Below are 27469 nucleotides of genomic sequence, written 5' to 3'. Positions count from 1 at the left end.
GTTTGCCCACATTTCTGCTGTGGCAACAGGGGCCAGGGGTCAGGGACCAACGCTGCAGTCCCACCTCTGCCCAAAACCTGCCCCAGGGGCTTAACACCCTGCACTGCCCTGCCCCGCGAGAGTTTGCACTGGGTAGATAGGTGGGGGAGCACACTCCAAGTCAACAATCACAACGTGTGGAGAAAGGGAACATCTTCCCAACTCCGTTCCTAGAAGTCTTGCAGATTTTTGTGGCACAAATATTGTGGCAGGTTCCTGCTGGCACAGGAGGCGCCAGATCGCAGAATCAGTAATGCCTTTGTTCAGGGTGTTGGTACCCAAGTGTCGTAGTTTGAAGCCAGGAAAGATCTCTGAAGTGACATTTTGCTCTAAGAGCAGAATTAAACATAGCGTGGATGTACATCTGTATTTACATGGAGTATTTATAATCTAGCTTTCTAGAAAAATGTGTATGAACTGGTAAATGCCTAAGTAGAAAAGAAAGCAGGCATATTCAGCCAGATACTTAATCCAATTTCATATTCATTCACTGTCAACCATTTCTAACCAAAGGGGAAAACTGCAGAAATCGACTCTGTTGCTAGAAGGGGAACAGTTGAGGAGCACACACTTCAGAGCGTTCTTGCAGGCACATCCCATACCTATGGCAAAAATTATTTATACTTCTTAGAGAAAGAAATTGTTCAGAAATAAAGACAGACCAGCACTGAATCCATATCAGAACACAACTTTGCTTTCCTCCAACAGCAGTGGCAGAAAAGTGGTAATGTACAGGCACAGCAAACTCATTTTGACATTCCAGCTGAGGTTAATAAAGTAATACTTGCTTTGTTTTATTCATTGGGTGGCAAACATTTCTGAAATCAAGTGTACAAGTTAGAATAAGCAGATTCTCAGGTACAGGAAGAAATTATTGGCACTGAGTCCTGATGTGCTCCGCTACATAAATACAGGCATTTCCAGACTGCCTTGCTCTGGTTCTCTACTCTTTTAATGCAATCTGAAAGCACGCTCCCTTAGAATTCAGAGGGAAATTGAGCAAGGAACAAACAGCAAATGGTTGCAAGTTTAGGACTTGATCCCGTTGTCTTACTGAAAGGAGGTCCTGAAGGGCTGCAGCCCTACACAGCCTATGGCTCCTGGGCTACTCATAACCTCCAAAGCACTCAGGCTGCTGCAGGACTCCAGGTGTGGCTGGTGAGGGGTGCTTTGGGTGCCCCCCAAGGTGCTACCCAGTCTGAACAGCTTAGCTCCTCTCTCCCATCCCATGCCCCTGACACGAAGGCAGAAAAAGGAGCACACAGGGCAGCAGGCGGCCTTCAGGTTATAAGGCTTCATTCAGGAGCTAAGCAGATGATGGTAAAGGATGAATTGAAGTATTGCAGTGCAATATGCTGTTCCCAGCACAGTTTCTTCAGAAACTAAAAGAACAAGCACAGGAGGAAAAGCCCAAAATATTCCATCTTGTCCTCGCTGGAGCAGGGAGTTCATATAAAATTTAAATGAAGAAAAGATGTATTTATTTGCTTTTTTTTTTTTTTTTTTTAATTCTAGCATGGTATCTCCAAAATATTACTCGGTGAAGGGCTTTGAAATACTGGCTATTTTTACAATTATGAAACTAAAATGTAAAAATTCAGTAATTTTTCCAACTAAAAAAAAATTCCTTCTCCTGACCATAATTGAGATCTCTGCCAAGTGCCAAAATTCAGTCTTTCACAAAAGTAATAAGACTGCAGTGAAATTAAAGAGTGATTTGAGAAGGAACAGAAGTGAAACTGGGATATATGTGCTAATTTGTTTTTTTCTTTTTAAACAAAATATTGTGTTCGATGTGATAATGCACCAGAGGGAATTTTACAATCTAAAAAATCAGGCAAGCGTGTTTGCTTTTCTTGAAACCTCTTCAACGTAGTTTATTAAATCAGTAAACTTGAGTAATCTCTGCTACACTTTAAATCCATATACATGACGTCAAATCTGGTTGTTAATAACAATGTATTTATCTCAGGAGTACATTAAAGATGGAATAGGAGCCAAAGAATGTATATCTTTCTGTACATATCACTTGAAAGGAATCCAACAATTTCTTCTCTCAAGCTATTCACTTGCAGATCTTTCAATAAAACTATGGCTTTGGAATTCTACTTTTGTTTTTTCTTTCAGGGCAGTTGGAAGAATGAAGTATTTTCAACTTTAAGTATTCCCTTCTTTTCTGTTGATTTAATAAAAGTAAGCACCTACCTACTATACATGCAGTATTCCAATAGTTTCCTTGGTAGCCTTGATTTTGAAGAAACTTTTTGAAAAGCTCTGTTCCATAAAGATTTGAATGTATGCCTACTAATGCCAACAATTATGATTCAGGCAGTAACACACAAACTGTGACTTTGTTCCATCTTCAGCTATACTCTCTTCTGAGTCATCATCACAATTCAATTTTAAAAGCCATTAAGAACACTCAAGCTGCTTTTCTGATGTAAGAGCAGAAATTGTATTGGAGTGAATCAGTCATATACAAACTTGAAAATGTGCATGCACAAATTCTCACTGCTGCCCAGAAACCTTTCAACTTGCATAGGTAAATACCAACATTTCAGGTCTTGCTGATTTCCATACAGGCCTGGCATGTCCTTTTCTAAGGACCAGGACATAGGAAGGGAATGTGTTCAATGGTTATGGTTGAATTGCTTTATCCAGTGATCTTCAGCTATTACCCTTAAAACCTCTGCAAACTACTTTGCAAACCCTGTGTCAGGCTCCCAGGATGTAATACAGATACAGCACCACAGACTCAGTAATATTTTCTTTCTTTTTACTACAGAGAAGCCAAAAGCACTGGGATGAGATTTACTCCTCCAAACAGCAGAGCTGGGAAGTAACCCTAGAGAGAAGAGCAGACACACCAGCACCCTTACATCCAAACATTCAGATAGCCCCTGAAGTGTGCCACGAGTACTAGTATAGCAGCAACCAGTAGTAGTAACGCTGGCAGACACAGACAACAAACATGAGAGGGGACAGAAAAATGAGGAATAAGGGGAGAGGTGGTGGGATGAACAAAGGTTAGACTGAGATCCTTCAGTCAGAGGAATCAACACAAATAAAGCACCACCACTCATTTTCAGGGTGCAGGCTCCACATCTGATGGCTCCTCGGAGAACTGGGAGGAACAAGATGAGGTGGGAGAGCACAGCATCCTTAATGTTACCACCTCCTAAGGAACACTGCCTTGGTTCCTTCCCACCAGAGACAGCTGTGGAGAATGAAAGAGCACGAAACAAAAAGAATGGAACACAGAAGGAGAAAGAGATAGAGCAGCAAGCAGGTCTGGTTTAGAAAAGAATCTAAAGCCTCCTACAATCAATAGGAAGTCCCTTTAATTGATTGCAATGGGCTTTGAATTAGACCTATATTCTACTTATCAAGTACAGCTGCTGAGAATCAATAATATTTTTGACTTGCCCCTCAAACAACAACTACAATGGTAACTTTTGGCTAAGAAATAGTGCAATGCATTTTAATTCATTAGAGTTTATCCCACTGATATACCCTTCTCCTCAGATTGTAGGGTCAGCTACTGTTTACAAGTGATCATGCAGGCATGAATGTTCTACATAAATGAGGCAATAAAGGAAAAACTGTTGTTGTTAGCATTAATTCAGATCAAATATTCATTGATATCTACATTTCTCAGCAAGTATCTCCAGCAGAGATCAATAAATACTTATTAGTCACTGACCATGTTTCCTGCAGTAAAGGAAAGAATGTCAGCCAGCAGATGGGAGCAGCCAAGTAATCTGGGAAGCTGGAGTTTCATACTTGTCTGCCAGCTGATCGTTTACCTTCTCTTTGTCTCAGTTGCCACAGCTAGAAAACTATAGATCAAAGAATAATAACAAAGAAAAATCTATTTTTATAGTCATTCCTTAAAAATACAAATTATTTTTTAACAATACAAACATGGAGTGCTGCAGGAAAAAAAAAGAAATCAAAAATGAAAGTTCTTGGTTTGTGAAAATTTGATTTCTTTTGGGCCCAAGTCAGGAAACACAGGACTTTATGAAAAAGGGAAAAACAAAATGATTAAGCTTTTCAGACATCTACATGTACCTGATTTGATATTTCTGTGCATTACTGAAGTCTCATTTTACCTTAAGTATTTTACCACCTCAACTCATATCTAACAAATTTAACCTTATTCTAACAGAAAAATAAGTATTTAAATTTATTAGCCATTTACAGAGCAAGGACAAACACTAATGCTGCTGAAGTGCAAAAGCAAAAAGGCTTCTGTCGCTTTAAAGAAAGTATTCCTCAACCCTCCAAAATAACCTGTGTGTAATGGATAATATAGGATTACTTTTTGGCAGCATGAATATCCTGTTGCTATTGACTGCAGAGCTACAGTATCCTGACATACTAGTATACAGCTATTGTGAGATAAAGACCACGTTGAAAAACAAACTGATTGCAGTACTGAAAACAGAAAAGGAACTGTCCAGTAATATAAAAATTAAGACTACAATGGCAGAAACAGTGTAATTTCTAGAATAAGCATTAAAAAATAAAAGCTTTAACTGAAACTAAGAGAATGCTGCAAAATATTTCTTTCTTTTTGGGATACCACTTTTAAGCAAAATGGAAAAAAATGGTTAGAGATGGTTCTGTATGTATGTTTTTCATTTGTATCACCTGTTGATATCAAGCTGTTGGTATGTGTCTCTCTTTTTTTTTTTTTTTTTTTTTGTGTGTGTGTGTGTGTTGTTTTTTTATTAGTATTATTATTTTGTTGTGGTTTTTTTTTTTTTTTTTTTGGAGGGGAGGGAGGGTGGTTTGGTTTCTTTTTTCCCCTCTGGCCAACTTCACGTTCATATACTTTTTGAATTTAAACTAAAAGATTTATTAAAAGAGGGGAAAAAAAGCTTCTGGCATCCACTTTATAACGGGAATATACGAGTACAACATCAACAGAAAAATATAGATGCTCATCAAAAGCAACTCAAATTCTTCTTTGAATTTCTGCATTAATCTAAAGGAATTTGTCAGACAGAAACTTTCATTTGACAGTAGAACCAAATCTAATTACTGAAAGAATTATTTTAATGAAACTTATCTGAAAAGTCTTGGTGAGATACTGGGAACAGTATTTCCCAATGACAAAGGTTACATTTAATCCTTGTCTCTGCACCAGATTTGCTCATACATATTTTTCAGTTTTAATTTCATCCAATGTTCTATTAGGTAATTAGTTGAAAAATACAGCATATGACCCAAAATATATTTTCAGGTGTACACATTTCATTATAAAGCAACTAAACAAGGATGCTGGAGTGCCTGGAACAACTGAGAAAACAGCTTTTGGTGTTTTTGTGGGTTCGATGCAAAAATACTATAACTCCCATACAATAGCCCCCAAAAGAGGGCAAACTTACCCTTAAGATCCTGCATGGACCCTGGGGAGATGTGAGAAGCTTGTGCCCTGGTTGTCTCCTGGAAGCAGGTGCATATACTCTCAGTGACCACATTTCGCATCTTTTGCTGATAGGTGGGGAAGAGTTGGGCTTTTGGTCATCACTTAGAAGCCACTGAAGGACTCGATGAGACACTGCTCAGATTCAGCATAAAAGGTGAGGTCATTCCTTAAAAATAAAAGTCATTATGTTAAAAGGCAAGTAGGGAGTTCTGCAGATAAAAACAAGGTGCTGTGAGATGCTGAGCCCCTGAGCCCCAACATTGTTAGGAAAGAGAGGGATGACATGTCTCATGGACTTTTTTTAGGCAGGAATGGCCATTTGCTATCATCTCGTTCTCCCCATAATTATTTCCTGCCCCAATAATATATAATTATTTCCTTCCTGTGTTGTAGGAAGAAGTAACAAATGTAAGGCTGCTGATCTCATGTCCCTTTCTAATGTGACACTGCCTTATCATGATATTCACGTCACCTTTCACCAGCACACGTAATTAGTAATTACGTGTAATTAGTGACCAGTGCTAGAGAACATGTGAAGATATACAAACATTTACCTACATTTGATAGGACTGCAGACATACAGCTTTCCTGGCATGGATCAGATCCATACAATAACTGGAACTAGTCTTTCAAAGGACTTGTAAGTTGTCCTCCAGGTCTCCTAATTAATGTAGTGTTCTGAGAGTGCATTAGTAACTCCAGTATTTACAGCAGCATGATTCTAGCTGAGAATTAGAAAATAAAACATTTTTGTAAGTACTTGTACAATAGAGTTTGGGACTTAATGATAGACACATACATAAATTCATCAGATTAAAAATTAACAAACAGATTCCTACAAGTATGATCTAGGGACCGCACCATCATCTCCAAAAAGAACTGCTATGCTTTTATTCAGGAGACTTAAGCTCAGTTTACAGAGCTGAACTCCCTTTTTTGATGCTTCCATGGATGAGGTTTTCAGCAGTCAAAGGCTGAAAAACAGATTTCATCCAGTTCTTTAGACTATTTCCCCAAGCTCATAAATGCTGTGTACCAACCTGATTCTTAAAGAATCAGCCCTCATTGCCATGAATGAATAATATTTAATAAAAGATCTGATCACAAAACCAAATCTACAAAGGAGTACTAAAATAACACTCCAACTTGGTGCTGAATACAATGTTCTTTAATATAAGTCCATTTCAACTCCATTTATTCCAGGGTTCTACAGCAGTCGAAATAATCAATGCGGAATTTTCCATGTGATTTACACATTGCTTTTTAAAATGAATTGACTGAAACAAAAAATTTTTATTTCTGCTGCCTTGCTTGTTTTCTAAAACATATTCTCTTTCTTCTAAAGTGAGAGAACGACCTCTGCTTCAGGAACAATTTTCTGAGACAGAGTGTTTATCAAATGGCTTCTCTGCTTTCATGAAAACAATTTATTTTCACTGAACTCTTCAAGATAAGCATCTAAGTCAGGAAGAATGTACAATGACATTTATAATTACATTCAAAAAAACAAATATTTTGCTCAAAGAAAGGTTTGGGATTTTTATCTGTTTTTAGAGATACAAAATATTTTTCTTCCTTCAACGTACCTTTTAAAGACATTTTCTCCCTGAAATTACAAAGTGTATTTTCATATGCATGGAAAGAGAAGCCTGGGACAGTAATCTTCTCATAGAAAGGCTACAGTATGCATCCTAAACAATGAAAGCTCTAGCATAATCCTTACAACCAAATTGCCTTCCCTGCCCCACTCTTAGGAAATAATCTGCAGACAAATGACAGGGAGAGCAGGGGGATTCGTGACCTTGCAGAGCCTCCTCCAAACTCCCCCCCCCCCACCCCCCCCAATGCCCAATCTTGCAAAATGGACAAAACAATTGTCCTGTGGAGTGGCACGTCCACCTCTCCAGCTTTCCTCCCACATTTTTCCCTTCCTCAGGGGGAGTTTCTTAAGCCCCAGAGCTCTGTGCAGAGCCTATGGACATTGGGCACAGTGTCCCCCCTTCTCTGGGGAAACAGATCTTGCTAAAAAAGCTCCCTCTGTTTCCCTTGTGGATTCAGCCCTGGTCCCATTTTCAACTACCACCAACAAAAGCTCAGTCATGCCAGACAATTACTGCTTCCTGCTATATTCTCAACTGCCACTGAAATCAAGGTAGTCCATAATCTATCTCATCTTTCAGGACAAAGCAGCACAAGTTTATCTCTACAGGGCCTGTATTTTCTAATGCCAAATCAGTAACTACCTATGCAAAAGCTGCCCGTGAATATATTTAGGGTTTCTGTTTGGGAAACGTAGCTCTTACTGGATTAAAAAGACATATTACTTTCACACCAGTAGAATGCCCTTTAATTTGTGGGAATTCATTTTAGAATTAAAAATTTAAGGTCTGGTTTATTCCTTGTCAGTCAAACATCGCAGCTTTTCATTATTCCGTTTTTCAGTGCACAGAGTTAGTTCTCATCATAAAGATTCTCTGATAAAGTTCTCCTCTGGAGACGTACTCTTTTTGTAGGCTCAGCTAGTGAAGAAATATCATTCATTTGTAATACTCATCAAAGAGAAGTGGAAAAAAATCAAAAGCGGCTGAAAAGAGATTGTGTTTCACTAATATACACCAAGGCTTTATTTAAAATATACAATGTTAAATTTGATCAAATATCAACCCACTATTCAGAGTGAAATAATCTCTTTTAATTTGCATGTATCTGTGTGTGCCAAAGAGAAGCGTGTTTGCTTTCAAGCAGGTGCACATCCTGCTATGACTAAATCTCTAACTCATCAAATTGCTTTACCAGTGTGGGACATGCCCTTTTTTCTGGAACAGCTTCAAGCATTTTCCCCAGCATTTCAGCCACCTGTTTACTGAGTTCATACTCCAAAGGAGATGCATGCAATTAGAAACAAGGAAATGAAAATAAATGACCTTGTTTGTTATAAATAACAAAGAGACTCAGCAAAATTAATGCAGTGAAGCCTGACCTTCTGACCTGAAAGAAAGAATCACCTCATTCCTTTGTAGCAGGCTCACAATGCGCCAGCACCAGGCATTGTTATGCAGCTTTGCCTCTTTTGATGGATTTTAAAGGAGTATATTCTAAATATTAAATGTTTTACAAGTTAGATTAGGAAATTTGCATTAAAAAGCATGTTGAAACAAAGTCAAGAGTGCGATGATAAAGATTATCACTGCTTTATTTAAAGAGCACAGGTAAGTCGTGTGTGTGTTAGTTCACTATATTACGGCTTTTCCACTGGAAAAAAAAATGGAATTCCAGGTACTAAAGAGACATGGAAAATGTCTTCTTCGGTGTTCAGTGAAGTGGTCAGGAAAAAAGCATTTAATTACCCAATTCCAAGACAAGGAAGCATTTTTCCGTTGTAAAACCTTTGTGCTATGATGATCTGACTTGAGAAAAAAGTAATGTACTTCCACAACTACTACAGGAAAAAAAAAAAAAAACATTATCCTTTGATTAGGCAAGCAGAAATACCTTCTTTTGTACAAAGTCTACTGAATAACATTTCTATGGGCTACATTTTCACTTTTGAATGATTCATGTCATTGTGGAACAGTGTCCAGCTGTAATGGAGGGCAAGGTGTTAGAAATTTGTTTCACTGCTTGTCTTTGGAGGTAATGAGAACATACAGTTGTTTTTGTGGCAGTCCTCGCAAAAAGAACAGTGTGTAATTATAGTGCTGGTTCCCATCTTGTCACTCTCTAAAACAAGTCTGTTATTAATGATGCAACTCAGAACCATTGCAGAAATGAAAGGATAACGCATTTGCATCTCACTGAAAGCAGTGCCCACAACAGGTATTGTTTGACAAGGATTTTTCCAAAACTTGTTTGCCTTTTTTTTTTCCCCCCTTTTCTCACTTTCCATGACATCCATCCAGCTGCTGACGCACGCTGCAAGACCCTTCATGCCAATTAGGACCTCAGCTCTACAAATGTCCCTTCTGCTCCCAGCGAAGTGCGTGGGGCAGGGGGCTGAGGAGGGCAGCTCCACCTGCAGTACCCACAGGGCAGCACCGAGGGCTGCTGGTGTCATGGGACAGCACAGGGAAGGCAGGCAAAAATGTCAGAGAGGTACAGTGAGGCCAGTCTCTTCCACCAGGCCAGCAATGGGAGCATGTTAATGTGGACTCCGTGCTGCAAGGATGGAGCAGCTCATTTCCTCCCAGCCATTCCCCTGGACTACACAGGAGGGGCTCCGTATGCCATGGAGCAACTCCACACCTGTACTGATTCAGCAGCTCGCCTGTTCCCATACTTTTACAGTAAAAGGTTGACCTAAATGAATAGTTTCCAGCAGAAAAATAGTTGATGAACACTGCCTCACTTTGTGCTCACGAAGCGTCATGAACAGCTTGTGTTTTTTTTAAATGTATGGATTATTAAAACTAAATGGCCCACATGGCTGAAGGTAGGGATATGCACAAACGTTTGATTGCATCAGAGCACTTACAAGTATGGTCTCCTCAATAAACCTGGATCTGCCCCCATGGATCGAAACCAGACCACTCACATTTCTAAACCCTGACCTGTGAGGCCCTGCGTGGCAAACCAGGAGGAGGAAGAGAACCTGCACACCAACCCTGAGAGCTGGTGAAAGCCAGGAGAAATTCTGGTTTGTGGAGCCTGGAGCCCCCACCTCATGGGCTAGCACATGTGGGCCTGCAAGTGGAGCAGGGCTGTGGCTCTGTCCCAGCCACCAGCACACGTGCACAAGGATGGTGAGAGCAAAGCTGGGGATCCATTAACGTGACTCGTGCTGAAGGTATGAGACCTTGTTGACCTATAAATTGTGAATATTCATATGACTGTCTATCGTGAAAAGCCTAGATTGGGTTCCTTTTGTTGGCTTTTAATGACTTCAGTAGTCACCTCCTCTTTGTGAGGGATAAGTGGAAACGACTGACTTCTGCGAAGTCTCACATTTAGCCATTCAGAATAAACTCTAGATGAATATTCTCCAACAAGCAGCTTTAAATTTACATGTTTAGTATCTGTCCTCAAACTTACTCATTGAAGCATTTGTGGAAGTTGAGCTTAAAAAGCATTTCATTCCTGGCAGAACAAATTCAGGGCTCTTAACAGAAGTCTATTAGCTCCCCCACATTTGTTTTATTACAACCTCAATATATGATGATTTAAACGAGTAAAAGAATATTGTAAATACTATATTGTTATGTATTTGTTCAAGACAAAGCTCCACGATACCTGCAAACTGCCTGAAAGATCAGTGAGTAGAAGCGTTAGAAAAAGCAGAATGGAGCATTTTCTTTTTTTTTTTTTTAGTTTGTATTTAAACAATTACCAGAAAACTGATACTGCACTAATTAATAATTCACTAAGACCATAGCAACTACAAGAAGCTGCAGAGCATTCTGGACTGAAACTCTGCCTCCAGCCACCTCCATTTGAAACCCAACATTCACCTCCCTACAACATGCTGCCAACAGAAAGCCAAGCTGCCCTTACAGGGACATCCCGTGGCTAAATGCACACAGATACTCTGCCACACTGCCTGCCACATGCAAGGCTGTGCATCTGCTCAGCCAGGCTTAGGTAGGCTTTGCTGAACCCACACCGCAGTGGTTCAGTCTCCCAGAGTCTTAAAAAAACTATCCAGTCTATCACAGGCTAAGGAGAGTGATTTGAGTGTCCCTGATACCAGCAGCACAGGAAAAAAAGCGATTTCCATTATTTTCAAGCCACATAGATCCCAAAGGCTAAACCCAATAACTTCAGTGCCACCTTGATATTATTTACAGACAGAAGAATAACAATGTTAGTCCAACTAAATAAAGTTTCCACACTAGTGGAAAACTTGCATGGGCTATTTAGAGATGGCAGGCAGTAGAAGAGAGCAAAGTCATTTTCCATGTTACACATAAGCAGTGTGATCTGGCTCAGCAGCTCTACCCCTTTTTGCACTGGGCTATGCTCTTGCCTGTGCTTTAGAACCAGGCTTCACCCAATACAACAGTACATGCATTTTTTCTCTTCTGCAAGCTTCCCAGATTTGTGCTGCCTTCTTCAGCTGATCACCCTTATTTTAGACAAATTACTCCCATCCTACACCCGCAGACAAGCACACTGCAGATTGTGCAAGCACCAAAACCATGTTAAATGTGCAGTTCAGACATGCAAGCTGGTTGTGCAAGCACAGCTCTTGCTCTGCACCACTTACTTGAATGTCCTTGCATTACATCGGTGAGACACACCTCATTGCTCGGAAGAGTGGTCTGGCTTTTCTGTAACAGTAAACTGAATATTAAGGCAGGCAAAGAACACAGCAGTATTACATCCAAGAATCAATGCTAGTCATGATCAGCATGCATACATGGAGATATGCAAATAAAAACAGCATTCCAAATGGTTGGAAATGATTAGCGTCCAAAATGAGTGATATTATAAACTTGGTTTAAAAAGCAGCAATTTTCAGGAGCATTAGTTTGCATGAATTAGATGCATAAATGCCTTTCAAATTTGTCTGAAGTCAGGTCCCCCAAGAAAAACATTGCGTACTATTACCACTTCTTTGCTTCAAATACACACAGGAAAGGTAGCATCCTGCACTGGAGCAGGAGAGCACATACGTGTTTCACAAACATACAGGAGGCACATGTTGACCAAGAAAATAGTTCTGGAGAACAGAGTTCCTACATAGAAACCGGGGCTCAGCCGATTTCTGCCCTTGCAATTAAGCATTAAAGGTGCTATACTAACAAAGTTACCACCACTAGTATTAGGGAAATGCTAAGAATTAACAAATTTCCTTCTTTTCTCTGGTTCCCATCAAAGCAGAGGGTAAGCAATACCACGAACAGTCCAAGAGGACAAAGACAGTGTCAGGGCCAGTGTCCCCTGGCTCAGCACGATGGCCCTTATCAGCCACAGCCACTGCTGAGCACACAATGATTTTTGCATTGAAACGCTAAACCAGCCATGCTGTGGCCTGAACAACCACAACTTTAACTCACTCCTTCATTAAATGCTTTGCCATTCCTTGAGAAGGAGAGGTTTTACAGAAAATCACATTGTAGTGTATTCTATCGGTAAACAATATCTTATATATATTAAACTGGTTTATAGTAGTCATCTGTTCTTTTCAAGATGTGACAGGACTTTGAATTATGTGCTCTATCAGCTACTGCTATAGTAAATTCCCCAGTTATGCTGTGCATGGCAAACTTGCGGAAACACCCTTGACAATGAAGCGAGCAGAGAACTCATACATGACGGAATCCACTAAGCAGACTATTTTTTGGGGACAGTTGGGCCTCAACAAACAATCCTTTCTTCTCGTTCTATAGAGGAGCTGCACTGGGGCCTACTTTGGCCATTAGTCTCAGGAAAGCCTTTGTTGAACATATAGCTGCTTCTCACATTGAAAGAATAAATCACATTCTTATTCTGGGTATGTCTTCGCTGCATTCACTGATGTGAATGTTGTTCCATGGCTGAAAAACTGGGTAAACAGCTTGCCCTGTACTGGCTCTGTGCTGCTGTGGCTACATTACTGGCTGAGCAACCTAATTTAAAGCCAGCTTGGATGTGCCTGTACAAGCGGCAGCCCCTGGGATAGCACTGTACTGTAGGCAGCATACCCCTTTTTTTCAGGAATATTTAGTTCTTCAGGCTGGATTCCCAGGATTTGAACCAATTTGGGGCCCACTTTGCCTGAGAAGCAAGAGGAGGGAGAACCCTATCTTTTCTTTGAGTTTAGTGGAGCAGAACCCAGACCACGCATGCTTCAGGAATGGCTTTGAGTCTATGTTTTTCATTTTGTTTTGTTTTCTAGGGTTATGCACATTTATTTCATTTTTCAGGCAAACATACTAGAAGCACAGGTCCTGAGTACTGGATGCCCCTCCCTCTAACATTTAAAACCAACAGTAATCATCGCTCCAAACTACATCAATGTAAAACAATTCAATATTAATTCATCTTTACAACAACATGCCACTCTCCACTCTTCAGTTTGTTTTGTAATTTGCTATTAACTTACATTTTTGCCCATCTTCATATCCTCAAGGACAAGAAAAATGGAAGATGCAGGTTTCAGCAGACCGTAGGGACCTCTGCTGACAGCTTCTATGCCAACGTTCGTCTTTGGATGAACAGAAGCGGTCTTCCACGATACCTGAGCTTCAGTTATTCAAAAGCAAGATTTCTAATAAACTGAATCTGATGATCCATTGTCAGTGTGGTGGAAAGGCTCCCATTGCCAGGCAAGATGCTATTGCTTCATCTGGGCTTCTGAGCGTCTCCTGAGTGTAACAACAAATACCACACATATCAGTCTGTGGCAAATACAGACAGAATTCTCCATTTTGTCATTTAAACAGGAGTTTGTCTGTTGCTTTTATATGATTAACATATGTCTCCCTTTTTATTTCAAATGTCAGTCAGTACTTTTCCAGTAAGGACTGTGCTACCAAAGAGAACAACAGCTGAAGCAAAGTGTTAAACAGGGCGGCTCTCAGGAAGCACCCCTCTCTGAAGTGCTTGCACATTTTTCCTCAGAGGTACAACAGGCAAATTCCTGGGTTGTGTTTTAGTGGGTGTGTGCATTTGTGTACTTGTATGCACAGACGTGTGACTTCAAATTTAAAAAGAACAAATAAATAATCTGATGACCCAGACATCACGTAATCCCTTTTGCTATAAATGTTTTCAAGCAGGGTAGATAGTAGATGCAAAAAGCCATTTTTACTCCCTCTTTCCATGCAACACGTTTGTGTGGCTAGTGAATTTGTGGCAGGAAAATGTCCAAAATCCAGAATTATGACCACCTTTAAATTAAAATCCCTATCCCAAAGTTGTTCTCCCTTCTTTTACTAATTCTTAAAATAGAGCTGTACTGCAAATACATATATACATGCATAATTTTTTACAAAGATAACAGCTCACTGGAACTGCAAATGTTAAAAGTCATTATATTTAAAATGTAGGTACCTTAAACCTTTAAAGTATTGCTTCAATTATTTCTTCCTCTTGCTGTCATTAGTGAATTATTTTATATCTGTACTTGTTCCCTGTTTGTGTAAGAAATTCCAAATAAATATTTTTGACAGACATTTCTTAGTTCACACTCCCTTGTTCTTGCATCTCAGAAGAGTTCAAGTAGCCTAGTAGCATTTATTCTGCCAGTTCCTTTCAGAATTATCTTTGGCTCAATGAGACGACCTCTTAATTTACAGACCTGCTTTCTCTAACTTCAACAAACAACAAAGGTCTCTCTGCCCTTGCATCATACTAGTACCAGTTTTGAACCTTGGCTGTTTGTACGATTTATTATTTTTATATTTTAACAACTAGAATAGGAGACTGGTCTCTTCAGTATTATCACAATACTGTCATTTCTCACTGATAACAAACTACAAAAGAGGTGAAGCCTCTTTATTTGCATTTCATGATTTGCCCTGATTCTACATTATTTGTTTTTATTGTTGTTGAGAATTATTCAGCCTTACATCTGCCAGTTGGTTTGCCTGGTCTCCGAAAACATATTTTATACTTTCTTTACTTAATTGTGAGGTCATGGTCTTTTCTGTCCTCTAAAGTACTGTTCAGTGTGTCTTCTTTCAGCTTCTGAAAATTACTCAAAAAAAAAAAAAAAGTAATTGTACATATCTTTGTGTTCTTTCTTAGGGAAGATTAACATATATCGACTATATGGAAAACTGTACGGGGTCATAGGATATAAATCAGTAAACAGTTTATACAATCCAAAATTGCCTGTACAGAAATTCCATATGTCTGATTTTTTTTTATTTTTTTTTACAATGGAAGAATATGGGCTAGATTATGTATGGCACAATGAATGCAATGAACACAACACTATGAGCACTAACAAAGCACTGGGTGATCTTGTTTGGCAGAATCTTTCTCCTTTTGGACTGCTTGACTTGTTAAATTTGTCATTAAGTATTCCACTTAGAAGCAATGAGGATGTGTCCTCTCCCTCAATACACCTCTGCACCAGCCGTAACTCAGTCCCATTTTTGTGCCCTTCTCTCTACAACAAACTAGGAAAAAGAACATAGTGCACAAGGATAATGGAAACTGCTTCGTCCAAAACTGAGGAGGCATAACTATGCTCTTGTAACCACAGACTATATGAAACACGTCATGACTTAAAATCTGCCAAGAATTAGAAGACTTCAACTATATTTCAAGTCATCAGGCATTTCCAGCAAGCCACTGTTTCCCATGACATGCTCAGCATCTTCACGTCTCCCCCTGCATGTTTTAACTTCTCCCAGAAATCTGAGTTGATCTTTTAATGTCCTGGATTTTGTCAGTATTCAGAAACTACAATAACTCCTTTTTTTTTTCTGTTTCTGTGTCTCCTTTATTTGTATTATCCTTATCTTCATTGAGAAAACTGAGTCAAAATGTTTAACATCTGAAATACATTTCTGTAAGTTACCTTTGTTATGTTTGAAACTCTGCTGCTTTCTCTGTTGACCTTGTTTCTTTTTGTATTCAGAAAATCTTTTATCCTACCCCTTTGCACAGACTTATTTTGTACCTTTTTGCTTACACCCTTCACTTTGTTCTCTAATCTTTCAATCTTCCCAACCAGCTTTATTTTACAGATGATTGATACATGCACTTCAACAGTCTCAACTGCTCTTTTATTTATCCCAAATAAATATCTTTGGTATACCAGGTATAATTCTCCAGCTACAAAACTTTGTATTTGAATACTCCAATTTTATTTTCCCATATATACCTTGCCATACTCTTGCTTTATATAGTTTCTTTCTTCACGCAATTTTTAATTATAAATCTAACTTGCTTGTAACACCTTATATCAATATATTTTCACATTCTTACATCTCTTGTCATGCTATATTTATTATGCACATCTATGATGAGGATTGTTTCCTTTTTAGTGTATCCTTTTAAATTGCGTAAAGAAGCAATATTACAGTGTTCAATTTGTGATTTGGGCTACACACCCAGACTGAATTAAAGCCAGATGGAATGGCAATTCAGGTATGTTGTGTGTTTAAAGTTCTCTGTGTGAAAGAAAAAGAAATCTATAATGTTACCCTCAGGATTTCAGGCAGTGATATTCCAAGTCTGAAAGAGAGGGAATAAGGAAACTGAAAAAGGATACACACCACTGACCAATCAATTGAAAAGTACGATAAATGGAAAACAGAAACCTCCCTAGATTTGCCTTGTGGGCTGATAGCAGTGGCTCTGTATAAAAAGAGAGAGCACTTAAGATCCACTTTCTACTTGAGGCATATAAATTAGTTTTTCTGAAGACATAACCCACTGTAGCTAATTCCAAGGTAGTACAAAAACAAACAAACAAAAAAAACACTGCTCCCCAAGAGGAAGGCTGAATGATGCCCCATCTTCATGTCTTCTCACTCGGGCAAAGTCTGTTATTGGGAAACTCATAAGTGACTGAGATGCACCAGCCTTTATTGCAATACTGAACCTCACTGAGGACAATTGCAACCTTTATAAATAACTTTTTGGTTAGTCCTCTGCTTTCTGCTCCTATCTGTGTGAAAGAAACCCACCCATAGGCTTTTGGTCTTCTAACTTGGATTTCTCTTCTGCTGCTCTGCTTCAGGTGTAAACCAGCCGTTCTCCTAAGCAAATGGCTCAAGCAGCCTGTGTGGATCCTAGAAATCTCCTCAAGTCAAGCCTATCATCATGTCTCCTGCCTCTGCAGGCAGCCTGGACCACCCCATGCTCACTGGCAGCATCCTCCATCCAGACCAACGTGCGCATTTAACCTCAGCACATCTTCTCTCAAATACTAATCATGTGATTATTTTCAGCAGGATCCCTTGCACAATGAAGATCACAGGAGGCTTTGCAGACTCAGTCCTAAAGGACTCTCCTCTACAACGCTTTTCTCAAACAAGTTGAATTTATTTTGCAAACCCACAACTCGCTTTTTTAGTACAGGGACACTTCAGTCCATAAAAGTAAATAGGCAAATATTAAGTGAGGTGACTCAAACATTTACGCAAGCAAAACCACTCTTATTTTGTCAGAAAACAAAGTTCACTGTTGGCAGAGTTTTATAATCCATCACACTTCACTTTGTTTTTCCACTTCTTTTTCACAACCCAAACTTGAAAGGCAAGGTAACCTTGGTGACTGCTGAGGTCCCACGCAGCTGCTCAAAACTGTCCCACAGCCCTCAGGACTTCATTTGGTCAGGACATATGGAAGCCAACTCCTCAGCACCTCAGCAGGTACTGGTGGCAACAGAAAGCAAGGCACGTTGCATGTTGGGCACATGCTTGGAATAAAGAGAAGGTCAAACAAAGCCCAGCCTTTTTTTTTTTTTCCTCTAGGTAGATCACACACAAATGATACTACTCTTTTTCTTATATGACCCCTATATATTTAAAAATATAAAAAAGAAAGCCCGCAGTAATTTTGCTTACATTACAGACATTGAAAAGTCCTACCTCCATAGCTGAGTCACACCATTATTTTTTCACTATTTAGGTCAATTGCTACCAGGTTTCTCAGCAGCTGGAAAGAGACAATGGAAAATTAAATTCTAATGAACTGGACTAGCATCTTCCCTTAAAATAATACAAGAATTATAAAGGAACTATACAAAAACTACTTAATTTTAATGAAAGATATAAGTCAATAAATCTAGTTTTACTGAAAAGCTTAGCTGTTTTAGGTTGTGACTCTTGCTCTTTTTGTGCACAATTTAAGCGATAGAACCTGATAGAGAAGGCACTGAATGGAGACTAGAAGCAGATAGCTCTATTCCAAAATGAGGCACGTAAAGGTTGTACAAACGTTTAGTGGATAGTGCCCTAATTTATTACAGAATGGGATTCATATACTTACACAGTAAAAAGCTCGGATTAGGCACACAACATAATTTCCATTATGTTAATGTTGCTTTAAAATATATTGCACGGAGTGCTGCAACAATCAAATTATCAATTATAATGTCTACTCAGAGTAGAAAAGTGTTGCAAACAGAGGGCTGATTACTGCTTCAGTACTTCCAATCTGCATACTCATTGTTTAGTACAGGGAAAACAAATTATCTTGTGTTGGCCCTAGTTCAAATTTAATTAAATGAGTGCAAAGCAATTATAATAAAGTACAATAGTATAGTAATGAAAGGAAAATAACTCATTAACCTATTAATCTTTATTTATGTTCCTCTCAAATAAGTATGTAATTTCTTTATCACTGCATCCCATAAGAAATAGCAGGCTCTCACTGCTCATGGCCCGCTTTAGTGGGGCTTATTTTGCTAAAGATCATTGTATGACTTCACTGTTACTATTTATATAGATTTTATTTAATGTGTCTGATTTTTCTCCTCTCTCTTACACAGTATATTTTAAAACCCTTTCCCACATATCTGTGATGTAGATTGTAAACCTGTTCACACCCCTCTTTTCTTTTAACACTTGTCAGTTCTGAAAGGTAAACCTCTCTAGGAGCATTGGTATGCTTCTGTCATTGCGTAAGGGAGGGAGTGCTCCCAGAACATCTGCTATAAAAGACAGTCTTACATTAAGACATAAGATGAAAGCATATTATTTTTAAGAGGACCTGACACAGCTATTGCTTTATGATCTTTATGGGTTTAACAACATACCCCATATTTTCAAATGTGCTTTTCTAGTTCCTCATTCTAAGTTTTATCTAGGTTGCTGGCTTGTTGTCTTATTCTGGAAAATCTTAAATTTGAGGAAAAACAATACTTTTAAACTATTAGTCAAATATTGCAATATGGTGTATTTTAACCAGGACTGCAGTAAGCTAGCTATTGTTATTACCTTATCTCTCCAAACCTGGTTTTGTTTTCATTGACATCTTACATTCTCGTGTGTACATTTAATGTCACACACCAGTGCTTAGCTTATTGCAGCCAGCCAGGGTTGACTCTGTCCTTTCACTAAGCTGAGCCATGCAAAAGAAAAACAACAACAAAAACACCAACCAAAGCTAAGCACTAAGGAAGCAGCAAGATTATGAGCAAAAGCATGCTTCAAAAATCGTCAACAAATGTGCCTTTTTTTTTTTTTTTTTTTATAAGGGTGAGGAAACTATTAACATAACCACTACAATTTTCTCTACTAAATAAGATGAAGTCAAGGTGATACTGTACCACAAGCAGTAATCTAATGCTTTCCTGGTGAGCAGGCAAAATTGTTAACTGCTATGTAAACCATAAGAAAATTAAATTAGAAGAACTACAGTTTTAAAATATAACCTCCACTTCCGCACATACAAATGTAATTACTGGCACTTACAGAAGACCAGAGGTACCTGTGTAAAACACGATGAACAAATCTACTGTACTGAATACACACAAAGGGTGAATGAGGGCTCCTTTTGAAAACAGGAGAATAAAACCTTCACAAAAGAGTTTGCAAAGTCAGATGTCCTGAGGCTTTTTCCTTTCCACACACAGACCCTGTGCAGGCAGGGTCCAATCTTCCTGCCTTATAAGATTCTAGCAGAATGGCTTCCAAAAAGTTATTAACAGATTCTCTGAGAGGATTGTAGAGGTGCAAATTTACAGCTCAGATGGCTGAGAAACATACAAGTTCACCATATCTTTCTTCTTCACACATAGCAAAAAACTTCTGCCTTGTAGAGTATATTTCTGGTTTCACAATCTGCTGCTGAGAACTCTGTTAGCAAGAAATGGAACTCTTTAATCTTAATGACACTTAATGAATCACTCTATTCTTTGCACATTTTTAACACTCAGTTCTTTATTTCACACTTATTGCTCAATTCTTGCTTTTATATTATGGCAGTACTGGTACTGTTTTAATACAGCTCTGTGCAGAGCTGTGCGTGGATCTATTGTATCGTGCGGCACAAATGACATTGTTCGTCGTGACATTGCTGCTGACCTGTTGGAAGGAGCGATCAAGAAGTGCAAAGCCATCACCAATAGGTGGCACATTTGCATTTTGCAGAGAATAGTGTCACAGTTCTTTTTGTTTGTTTGTTTTTGTTTGTTTGTTTGCTTTTACAATGATTCATGTTTTAATTACAGTATTTCAACATGTGAAGTAACTAAATAATTAAAAAGAGGGAGAAAGCAAAAAATAAATAACTAAATAAATGTGCCATGCGCAATCATCGGAATCTCATGCGAACTGTCATCTTATTCAGTCCAGAGTTAAATACTTGTCATCGAGCTAAATTAATGTTTATCCTCTGTGTAGAGCAACCACTAGAGGGGAGTTTGACACTCGTGTTGCAAGTTCATAACTAGATGCTATACTGCAGGGAAATGTATAAGAACAGAAATCCACAGAAATTTAAAAAGACTATCATGCCAAACCCACAAATTCTCACCATCTTTCCAGATTACTGAGTGAGATGATTTCTGACTTAATAATAAATCCTGCTGCCAGTTGAGCTGACTTCATCCAGTTTCCTGATACATAAAGTGGAAAAATGAAGCTGCAGTGAGCTGAAGAAGAGAACGTGAAGCATGCTCAATAATGAAGACAAATACAAACTAAAATTGCCTGAGATTGGACTAGACTTCACAGTCACTGGACTTCTGCAAGCTATGGGACACTTAACAGAGAAAGAATCTTTCTCCTGCCTGCAAATCACTGGCCTAACATGGTATTCTGTGCAAATATGCAACTTGAAAATATATAACGTCTGCTATCTGCACCTAAAATGTAAACCTAACCGTCCTTGATATTTCCTCCTGTGTGTGTCTCAGTTTTATTTAAAGTGAATTCCCATTGTACCATGCACTGCAGAGAGTGACAAGGTCAGATTTTCAAAAAGCACCAGTCTCCCTGCACAGTGGGTACAACACACACCACGGGTGAAGCTTTCCTTTAATGCAGACAGACACAGCTTCACTCAAGTCAGCTTACACCTGCAAAAGATTTGGCCACATCTGTGTAAATCAAACAAACCCTGCCTGAACATCAGACTTGTTGTAGAATTCTTGGCTGCAGTGGGAATTAGGACACAACTCCCCAAGTACTTGGGCACAGGGAGGTACAACCAACGCATGATGACCTCTCAGGTTTTGTTCTCCTACACCTACTGTTTAAGCCAGAAGGAGAACTTCAAGACTAACTGATTCATCCGATTAATCATATACAATCTCATAGCTCAAGGTTTTGCATCACAGCATATGTTCATTTCATAAATTAAAAAAAATAATAATAAAAAGAATAAGAAAATAAAGTCTGCAACTTTATTGAAATTGTACTTTGTATGACTGGATATTTTTAGGTCCAGGCATACATCTGTCACAAGCAGGATATATATTTGTGTGTGTGTGTATACACAGACATTATTTTTTTCATAACTGGGTCTCAGATGTACTTCTACTGATCTTCAGAATAATGGAACCGTACAGATTCAAAATAATAAAAAGAATAATGTATCTTCTAGAAGAAAGAAGTGAGTACAGTGCACATTGCTTGTCACAAAGAATGTATTTAATCTATTCTCTTATTTATAGCATCAAAATGTTTTTGACAGAAATAAGGATAGTAAAAAGTCAATAAACATGAGACAGACAAGAAACAAAACTACTCAATTTAAATCAAACAGTATTTAAAGGGACACTGATCACGTAAGAATATATAAAATATATATTTACAAGTTAAAACTGTCACAACATTCCTGTTGTGTGCCATAACATACTGTTCACCTAATTTACTCTAACACGTACCAGGGAAAATCAGGAGTTATTCCACTGACAACAATGGAATTTTTCTGGCATACTATTGATGAAAGTAGAGAATTTGACCCTGTATCCGAAAACCTTCCATTAAAGAAATAATTAGTGTACACAGGTGTTGTTTTTCCGTAGTAATTGATGTGGAAGCCTAACCAGTTCTAAAGGCTGGCCATTTGCTTGACAGACAGGAATTTATTTTCCTCAGTAATGAGCACAATTTCATATGGATGGGCTTTTTTTTTTTTTTTCCTCCACAAAATAAAAAGGCTATCTACTTTGCAGCATTCAATCTTTCTCATGCCAAAACCTCAAATGGCCCCAAAAGATCTTCTGCAACCCCACTGAGTTTATGCAGGTACTACAACCAGCCCTACTGCAAGGTGCTGCCTTGAGCACAAATTCTGGGGATTTGGCAGTATGCTACAGATGCCAACCTCTTGGAGTCTACTGCCCTTGGTGTTCATACCTGAAAGCAATCCACAAATATCCCAGGTCAGGCGCAAGAAACCAGAAGGCGAAACAACCATAGGGCATTTTTTCATGGTTATAACTGAATAATGAAAACATTTTGCACACCAGCTCTCCCTCACAGGTATGATGCACTTCAGGATGATGAGAGATGGAACATGATGCCTGGTGATGGATGGAGCAACCTTACAGAAGTGATCATGCTTTGGCCTGCAGCTCTTGCAGCAGAGGGATGAGTACTTCATAAGAATTATCATGTGTAGATTAACTCACAGTGTCAATATTGTCTACTATCAAATAAGATTTAAAGATCACAGTGTATTAATTGATCATGCAATGACTATGAGTCTGCAGTTCAACAATTACTCACAGAAGGCTTAAAACATTTCATGAAAATAGTTAAAGAGCCATGTCAATGCTTCCATAAATGTGCTGGCAACCCTTCAACTGGAATATTCTACAGGTTGTTTTCTGTTCAATGCCCTGCATATTGAACAGGTTCAGATGTGTGATAATAGGATGGACATAGAGACCTAATCTTACAAAGACTGCTTAAGAATTTTCCAGTCTTGCAAAACAAGTAACTCTAGAGAAAAAAAAAAAAAAAAAACTTAAAATCACTATTTACAAAGTGTGATTCATCTGTTTAATGGTGACAGATAATTCAGTATGTAGTCCAGATGGTAGCACAGCTAACAAATCTAGCTTGGCTTTTTGATGCTATGGACAGGCTGTCTGACTGGCTCACACCAAGATAGATAGATTGACAGACAGACAGACAATGACCTTCTCTTCTTGATATAGTTTTGCTGGTAATACACACTTCAGAATAAAACACCAAGGTATGCACAGACCTTAATAATCTATAGAACTAGCACAGGAGTGACCTGAAAACATACACAAGCTTTTATTTTAAGTTCACAAATTCATGTTTCCATTGTCCCTTCAGGAAAGAAAAGGGCAAGGCCAGAGCTTGAAAACCTATTCAATAATAGATCTTATGCTCTAAGCTAGAGAAGGACGATTCTGGGCCAGCACAGTGATTTGCCAACAGCTGGTACATATACTTTGTAGTACTACAAGCTTTTGGCAAAGAAACTCAACTGACTCTGGATTCTATTCCCAGTGCTGCCTTTCCCCAACTTTTAACCCAGGGCAATTTACCTAACTTCTGTCTGTTCCTGGTTAGCCATCTGGTAAATAGATAACATAATTGCATCCTTCATAGACTCATTGTGAGGTGTAATTATTGAATGTCTTTAAGATAAGTCAAGGTTCTTGGTGAAGTCTTGTACAATCCATCAATAAATAATAATGGGGGGATGGAGAGGAGGGGAGCATAAAGCTGAATTGTTGCATAGGAGAAACGTTAGCCCAACTGAGACAGGAGAAATACAGGAAAGCAATTAGTTGACATGATCTGGAAAGCAAGGGGGTGAAATCACTCAATTAACTGCACTAGAAAACATATAGAAGGAGAACAGGCTAAGTTGAAATGACAAAAAAGTAAACTTGGACAAATGGGAAAAGACAGACCTGGCAAAACAGAGTAAGTTATGTCTCACTGGAGAGGTGTTGAGGCTGGAGTGAGCCAGGAAGCTTAAAGTGACTGGAAGGAGAGCTCTGAGGTTTACAATTCACATTGCTTTCTGTTCCAGTTTGCTCATTTCTTTGCAGCATAGCTTACAGAGATCGTTCTAATGGATTGCACTGCCACAGGGCATGTGCCCTCTTCTATCTCGTCTCAAGTGGGTAGCACCTCAGGGAGTTGACAGCTTCTCCTGAATGTGTGGCATTTCTGGGACAGACATCTGCACAGACATCTCCCTTACAGCCTTAGGGAAGCAGCACTGACTCCCTTCACCAGCCTGATCATTTGCAAATTGCATCACAGGAACTACTTTCACTTCCTAAGCATAATTGCCCTAAGTGATCCATTGATTGCTATCTGACACTTAGCTTCTCTGCTCTCATTTCCCAGATGTTTCTGGTTTTGTCATCACTCTTATCCCCATTTTATCAGAGATGTGACAACACATATTGAAAGGATGTGGCCATACTGAAAGAACTATATCAGATAAGTACAAATTAGAATCATGGTGTTTAAATAGGGTTGTCATTAATTTAATAATTTGCAAATGAAACACAATTAGCTTATTGTTTATTCAAGCTCTCATCAGAAAAGTTGCTTTGTATACTGAATAACTTCATTGCCAAGGCCATGCACTTTCGTTAGCGTGGCAGCAAACAAAGTCTTTTCCCCTCATATATTAACTTCCTTTTTTTATATTATTATTTTTTTATTTTTAAATGGTTATTTGTTTAAAGAATGTTTTGTTCTGTAAGTTGTTGTTTGAATTGGAAATCTTTGGATAGAACTAGATCTATAAAACCACCAACCCTATTTCCTTCTTGTTTCAAATAGATTTAAATTATTTCCTCTTTCTTCTACAAATATGGTGAACATCCATTCGAGCACTCACTGGATTCAGTTCTCCAACCCTTGTTTACATTTAATATTGTAAAACAAAGGCACCAATGTGAACTGGATGAGTTAGTCTGCACAACAGGAACTCAAAGATTTAAAACAAACAAACAAACAAAACTTTTTCTGTAATTAAGCCATAACAGAGATGTAGCTCTCTGATTTTTATTTTTATAAATCATCTTGTTTTTGATCTTCTCTGAAGCAGTACATTATGTAGGCTGAGTATCTTTATGTCAAGAAAATTGAGAGATGGGAAGAGAAAGTCCACAATATCCAGTGTTACACTAATATTTTACTATAGTATTCCTACTGTACTAAAAAGGTACAGTTTAATCTGAGAAAGAAAAAACAAACAAACAAAAATATTTTGTACTGATATGGGCAGGTTCTTTGTCTCCAACATACAAAGATAAGCTGTGGTTTTCAAGAACATTTTAACCAAATGGAAGAATATCCACCAAAAGAATACAGGTATACTAATAAAGACAAATGCCTGATATTAATCCAACACAAAAAAAGAAAAGATGGTAGGGAAGAAGGACTTCACAGTGATTTTCCAGTCATATTGCTGAGTCCATGATACACACCCCAAGATACAGCGAGCAGTTCAGAGATTTTGTTCCATGAAGTAAATTTTGAAAAATCATATGGCCTCATCACTTGGTAGAGAACAGTGAGACTTGCTCAATCTTGCTCTTAAGAATATGAGTGACTCATAAGAATTCCGTGCCTTTTATCTCCAAAATATTAAATACAAACACTTTAGTTTACCTTCTGCCACTCCACTACTCATTTGCCTGCTATTGACAATGCAGGTGTGTCACTTCCAATAAAACTTTATTCCAGCATTCATGCTTTTCTTGGAAATGAAAGCAGGTGAATCCTTGATCTACAGAAGATAAATGTGATTTTGTTCTAGTCTGTCTGACCAGTCTGTCAATGACAGCCATTCATCTGCTGTGGAACAGTGAACAGTGCACCATGAATTTGCTAACATTGCATCTGCCAGTACATTTTTCTTTGATGGTAAGTGAGGCATAATAAACCTTGATCTTTTTTATATGCTGTTTTTTGTTTGGGAAGTATGATTCATTGGCTATTTACTACTACACATTGTTCCTCTACAGAATCACATTCTACACACTCCACAAATTTCTTTCTTGGATTCAATAGAAAAACACTATTTATTATTCTAAAAAATAATAATAATATAACAGCAAAATCTCCATGCCAAAATTTTAGGCCCTCGTTTTCAGTGCTGACATCTGCTGAGTGATGCATCAAAGAGAGAGGGCCTATTATCACCATAAGAACTCCAGAAAATTCTTTCTGAATTCCAGTAAATATCACCCTTTTCAACAGCTTATTCAAGATATATGAATGTGATGAAATTCTGTGTTCTGTGCAAGTAAAAATGTTTTCATTTTCATTCAGCAAATAGCAATCTGTATCCCACAAAGACATTAAGAAGAATATTTGTCTTTGCAGTGCTCCATGGAAGTTGTTAGAACACCTTTGTCAAAACTTTTCAGGCTAAAAGCTCTACATTGGCAATCATTTACACACACACACACAGTTGATCATTTAGGGGCTGGAAAAGTATTCTTAGACCTTTCACTGCCTATGTGATAGTATTTTCCTAACAGTAAGTCTTGTTTTTCAGTAAGTCTACATCAAAAAGAGAGCATACTACTGAGCTGCTTTTTCATATAACATACTAATGACTCACATTCTCCTATCATGATCTTTCCAGAAGTACAAGTAAGGGAAGGAGAACACCAGTCAGTTCATGTCTTTCACCCAAAGTGGATGAAAAACTACTCACCACATCACAGATTTCTTTGTTTCCAGGTAACAGCCCCTTTACACAATATTTATTAGCTTTCCCCTATAGTTTGGGTAAGCATCCTCGTATTTTAAGAAATAGAAGACAGGAGAAAGAGGAGAGAGTCCAAACTAACATAAATACAAATAAGCTTATGTGTGGGTGTAATTTGATTAAAGAACAGGTTTCAGCTTGTGCATACTGCTGTATCAGTATCACCTGAAGGTAATGGATTCACAATAACTGACGCTTATTATGAGCCCAACCAGTATGTCATCTGTACACAGGTGAAATAACATTAATTAAATGAAATCACAACAGAAAATGGCAGTAATGCTCCTTGCTAAATATATTCTTTCTGTACATAAGAAGACAGTATGAAGATTACTCTGACTCTACTGCTTTTTCTGATGTCAAGATGCAAGTGAAAGGTTTTTAAATAACATGAGATAGGCTTCTTTCACTCCAACACTGAGATTCCTTTGAAAAATA

At 38.4% G+C, this 27469-nt stretch overlaps 1 long non-coding RNA gene across 2 annotated transcripts; it reads right to left on the bottom strand.

The window, feature by feature from the left end:
- Positions 1-1887: 1887 nt before the first annotated feature.
- On the bottom strand, positions 1888-27076 carry LOC311443323. Of its 2 annotated transcripts, none has more exons than XR_014697216.1 (7): positions 26978-27076; positions 17944-18010; positions 13497-13758; positions 11676-11739; positions 6035-6201; positions 5436-5642; positions 1888-3878 (listed from the first exon to the last, which is right to left on the bottom strand). It is a non-coding gene; the product is annotated as an uncharacterized lncRNA (long non-coding RNA). The 2 variants fall into 2 exon arrangements; XR_014697217.1 differs by lacking the exon at positions 26978-27076 and adding an exon at positions 20834-20869.
- Positions 27077-27469: the final 393 nt, after the last annotated feature.

This window comes from Aythya ferina, assembly GCF_964211825.1.
Source record: "Aythya ferina genome assembly, chromosome: 12".
NCBI classification, from domain to species: domain Eukaryota; kingdom Metazoa; phylum Chordata; class Aves; order Anseriformes; family Anatidae; genus Aythya; species Aythya ferina.
The sequence above is the reverse complement of the archived record's forward strand: the minus strand, read 5'-3'. Positions and strand labels throughout refer to the sequence as shown.